The following is a 6,000-nucleotide window of genomic DNA, read 5'->3' as shown; positions in this document are numbered from 1 at the left end:
CAACAATTAAATATGCAATCTAAATTAACCAAATGACCCAATTCTAATGACAAGTAATTTCTAACTAAATGAACCTAGCAACAATCACTAGATGACCGTATTTCATGAACCTAATCCTACATGACACGCGCATGCTTTTTTTTTGTATTTTTTTATGAAAATTCGTAATTAAATTTACTAAAAATAAAAATCTAACTAAAGTGAAAACTAAAATGAAATGTTATCTATTCTAAATACATGCATTTAAACATGCAATTTAAAAAATAACTATTCTATCATGCAACTCTATCTAAGAAAATCAATCCTAATCTACATGATATGCAAATGCAATTTTTTTTTTTTTTTTTTTGTATTTTCGGGATAAACAAAACAATTAAGAGATAAACATCAAACAATCCATGGTCATCAAAAATTTTATCCACCATTCAAATTTAGATTCAAACTTGATTATTTCACTAATAAAATCGATAAATTGATCTTAAGCCTTAAAGATCAAAATATCAATTTTACTTGCGTGATTAATTATTCCATCTAAAGCCTTTTAGATGGAATAAAAATTTGTGTGCGGTTGCAAATTAGGAAATAAATCCTAATTGGGAGTGCACTTATCGCTCAAATTTAAGAATCATGTAATATTCTCAATCAAATTGAATCACAAAATATTCAAATTGATGGCAAACAAGATAATTACCTAAATTCAAATTATTGAGTGGATAAGTTTCCCAAATTGGGATGCCGGCTTAGAACCGTGGTCCAACGGCAAGGGCTCACGAATGGCGGAGGCTACACGGCTCGTGATGAGGGACTCCTTGGTGTCGGGCTGGGCAAGGTTGCTCGTGACGGGGGTTCATCGGTGGCCGCTTGCGATCTTGGAGTAGCAAAGCAGGAGACGTGAGTGGTTTGCAGCTTTGTCGCTGGGCTGTCGGTGCACAAATTAGCCTGCAAAGTAGAGTAAAAAACAGAGCAACGAACAATCAATTGCCGCGGCGGGGCTTGAGGATTGGTGGTCGACAGTGGATCGATCAAAAATCGTCGATGGAGCAAGGTTGTCGGTGAAGAGTGTCGAGCTCCGAGCACGAATGAGTAGTGCTGAGATGCATGGCGGTGAAGAGTGTTGGGCGCTCGATGATTTGCCGGGAAACCTACAAAAAGTATCAAGAGTGCGCCCGTTCTGACCAAGAGCTCTCTTGGCCGCTGCTTGATTGCGAAACTTTGACCAGAGGGCCACGTAGATATGGTGGTGGAATTGCTAGACACCTGGACTCCTTGATGATTGCCAAGGGACTCTGAGAACCACAATTGGGAGATGCTCCAAATTCCTATAAAATAAGTGTGCGAAATCCTCCCCTTTCAATGTATACGTCCTCCTTTCCTCGAAGAACATGTGCCCTTCTCTTGCGCAGATTTTAGTGACTCGGATGCTTGCTGAATTTTTGACCGAGCTCAACGGGACGGCAGCTTGTCGAGGCGGTGCGGCAGGGCTCGGAGGAACTCGCTTGGTGAGGCAATATTGCAAAAAGACCAGCACGGCAACTGATGAGGGCGCCACTGAAAACTTGGCAATAAGCTTGAATCACTCTAAACAGCGAGATTTGCTATTTGTTTCCTGATCACTTGCCGTAAAACCTCTTAGGATAATCAGAATGTGAGGGTCTCTCCTTGGCGTTTTCTATGATGTGGAAGATGTAGGCATAACCCTTAGAAAAAAGGAAAAGAACGATAGTGGGATGCAAATATGCAATACTGATGGATCGGCCTCCCCTTTCGTCTTCTACGAAGGCTTCCTATGTCTCCCTCTCCCTCTCGGCTTCTTTGCTCTCTCAATGGCCGTGTGTATCAATATTTGTGGCCCCAAAACCCTATTCGAACAAACCTATAGGCCACCGATTAGGGTTTGAATTTTTTCCAAATTGATATCCCGGAAAATTTCAAATTCTTATTTTCTCACGAGATAATTTCCGATCACTTAAAGAAAAACAGGCTTTGGCCAATTTACTCGCTTCATGGGCTTATTCCGGCCTGTCAATTTAAAGCTCAGAATCACTAATTCAAATCCACTCATCACCGGTTCAATAAATAAATGCAAAACATGTAAATTAAAAATAAATGCACCTACATCTATATGCTATGCAATTAATATTTTTTTAGGGATAAAATTAACCCCTAATTTTCTATGCAATAAATAAATGACTAGATCACCAAAATTTAGGTGTCAACATACCTCCACAATGGGAGTTCGCAAGAGGGAGTCTTAAGTTCAAGTTTGTCAACATATTCAGGTGGACCCACTTGGACTCAAAAGCTTAAGTGAATTAGTTCAATGAATTACAAATTAGATCAATTCTTCGATAAGGAACATTTTCTTATGCAACTCATGCGTGAAATATATGCAAATCGTACATTTTCCTCCCTTTCCTCTTCGGTTAGTGCATGCGTGATGCATGTGCCATACTAACCTATTGCTTATGAATAACAATCCACAAATCATTCTTTGTCAAGAAAAGAAAGAAAAAGAAGAAGAAATGGCCCCCTCATTGTTTATTCACAAAGTAAAAGATGGAAAATATAAAGAAATCGAGAAATTGGAGGGCGGTGGATTGCGGGCGACACGTGCTTTTGAGAGGTTGGAAATTATTTGTGATAGCTTCAATTAAAGATATCTTTATATTTTCACTAATTTAAATACAATGTAATTGAAAGTGAAGTACCCACTAGTCACTAATTAGGTTATGATTAGTACATGTGCGCAAATATTCTCAAATTACACAATCAAGATTCTAACCAAAATCTAAAGCTTTAGATGTGAGAGGTGCATGTAGAGCTGATATAGAGTTCAATGATGATATCCATATGACTATCGGCAAGATATGTAACATTCACCGACAAATATATAATGTAGTTATTGATGATGGTGGAACTAACTGTGAGCAATGATTATCAATTAGCATATAATAAAGCTATCAATACATGATGGCAATTAGTAAATGAATATCTTGTTATAAATTTGGCCAAGTGTTAAGACATATGGAAAAGAATAAAGGAGGTAGAGTGAAGATGTTGATTGAAGATAGATACCGAGTAAGGTTAAGTAAGAGTTTAATGAAGATATCCACATGGCTATCGGCAAGATATGTAATATTCACCTACAAATATATAATGTAGTTGTAAATAATGGTGGAACTAATCGATGATTAGAGCAATGGTTATTAATTAGCATATAATAAATCTATCAATACATGATGGCAATTAGTCAATGAACATCTTTTTATATATTTGGCCAAGTGTTAGACATAGGGAAATGAATAAAGGAGGTAGAGTGAGGATGTTGATTGAAGATGGATACTGAGCAAGGTTAAGTAATAGGATATCTGTTGGTTCAATTACATATATGCTCATGATAACTTGATGTATCCAAATTGACACTAAAATGATGGTACAAATTCCATGTCGAAATTGAATTGAAGGTTAATGATGAAATTGAACCTTAATCCTTGAAATTAAACCTTAGTTTAGAATGGGCTTACTTAAATTGCACTAATTGAAGCTCATTAACATGGATTTCCAAAGTTCAAATAAGTTAAATCCATCAAATTGGATAGTTCCACAGAGAATTTGCTGAAATTGACCCCGAATTTGGGTTTAGTTGAAGAAAATGGATTGGTTTTAAGTGCAAATGCACAACTCATGAAGAATTGATTCGGACTACTAATTAGCGCTAAAAAAGACAATTTTTATCCCGACATGCTAAATCAACAAAATGGTCACATGAGTGATCTTAGAATCGCCTCTTGATCAAATATTATAAAGAAACCAAGTCAAAATACAACTAGAGAGGAAGTAAGTTTATTTTTTGTCGACTCTCAACCTAATTTTGAAAAAATTGAAAAATGAAGTTTTTAATTGATTTTCACAAAATTTTCGGTGTTGAAATCAAATTGAAGCTAAAATGAGATGATTAGAGAATTTTAACTTTTTCAATTTTTTGATCAATGGATTAACCAAAAGTATTTTACTTAAAGGTTGATTTTATGATCAAAACTTTTAATTTTTCAAAATTTTGTGGACAAAGTGACATTAGGAATAATTAGGAACTTTGTGTGCAAAAAGCCAAATTTTGACATTTGGATTTTCATTAGAAATGAGTGTGAAATTACCTACAAATGATAGGTCAAAGAAGATGAAACGAAAAATGACATTTTTGGTTCGAGAAACAAGATCTGTCAAAACCAAAAACTTTAATCTTGAGTTTTTACCTTTAACAACATGTTGACTAAAAATCAAGTGTCAACAGTTATGTGCATCGTCCATGGTTTCCTTTTCATTTTAACTACTTCCGCTATAGTCCTGACATATTTTTATGCGGATGAATGATCAATGGATCCACGTCGCCATACTTTATTGAAATTCCCTCATGAAGAAAATGTGAAAGAGCTCATAATTAAATCCCTAGAAAAGACATAATTCTCATCAGACATGTGAATTAGATGAAGATGAGACATTTGCGCATATCTTTGTTTATTCTAAAACTTGATAAGTAAGGAGGCATTTTCGCCTGCAAGACATGCCATATCTTTGTTTATTCTACTTTTTACCAAAATTTGCACGCTCACCTCCCATATCAAAAGCTTCAAATTCTGGTGATAATCTTAATTGTGTAATTTGAAAACATCCGCGCATGTGCTCTAATCATAGTCTAATTGGTGACTAGTGAATACGTCACTTCTAAATCCCTCAAAACTCTATATTCAAATTAGTGCAGATTTAAGAAATCTCTAATTGAAGAAATCACAAATATCTTTCAACCTCTCGAAAGCACATGCCGCCCTTCCTCCACCGGCCTTCGATTCCCCAATTTGTTAATATATTCCATCTTTTACTTTGGGAGTAAACAATTATGGACCATTTCTTTCTTCTTTCTTTTCTTGAATAAACAACGATTATGGGTTGTTAAGTCGTGAGTAATAGAGTTGACCGTATTGCACATGCATTGATGCATGCACTGACCGAAGAGGAAAGTGAAGAATAGGATCAATTTGCATGTACTTTTTCCCTAAATGTCTAGGAGCGAAACAAGAGTGTTTGGGTAGATTCTAGCTTGCATCTCATTCTAGTTTTCCTTTTCTTCCATCATAGTTTGGATAGTATTCTAAGTCAAAGATGCTAACAAACTATTCACATAGCACTGGATTTTTGTTGAAAATCTTTTGTACGACATGCATTTAAAGAGAGCATCGAATGAAAAGATCCAACAGTTGCCCTGATGGTTAAGAATGGAGTTTTTGTCTTAAAATGAAGATACGAAATAGACTTGTGTGTGAGTGCGGTTAAAAATTTGAAAAAAAAAATAAGTTATTGATTTCTCTAGTTGAATTACCTATATGCTCATGATGACTTAATGTATCCAAATTGACACTCAAATGATGGCACAAACCTCATATCAAAATTGAATTGAAGGTTAATGATGAAATTGAACCTTAGTTCTTCAAATTAAACCTTAGTCTAGAATGGGTCAACTTAAATTGCACTAATTAAAGCTCATTAGCTTGGATTTCTAAAGCTCAAGTAAGCTAAATCCATCAAATTGGAGAGTTCCCAAGTGAATTTGCAAAAATTGACCTCGGATTTAGGTTTAGTTTAAGAAAATGAATTAGTTTTAAGTGTAAATACGCAACTCATGAAGAACTAATTCAGAATCTTAATTAGAGCTAGAAATGGCAATTTTTATCCTAACATGCTAAATCATTGAAATGTCGCACAAGTGATCTCAGAATAGCCTCTTGATCAAATGTGGTAAAAGAAACCAAGTCAAAATATAAATAGAAAGGAAGTAAGTTTATTTTGGTTGATTCCAAACTTAAATCTGAAAAATTTGGAAAATGAAGTTCTTAATTAATTTTCACAAAATTTTCAGTGTCAAAATCAAATTGAAGTAAAATGAGATGATTTGAGAATTTTCACATTTTTCAATTTTTTGGGTCAAAAGGTTAACCAAAAGTACTT

Source organism: Eucalyptus grandis, chromosome 7 (genome assembly GCF_016545825.1).
Source record: "Eucalyptus grandis isolate ANBG69807.140 chromosome 7, ASM1654582v1, whole genome shotgun sequence".
Lineage (NCBI taxonomy): Eukaryota > Viridiplantae > Streptophyta > Magnoliopsida > Myrtales > Myrtaceae > Eucalyptus > Eucalyptus grandis.
The sequence above is the reverse complement of the archived record's forward strand: the minus strand, read 5'-3'. Positions refer to the sequence as shown.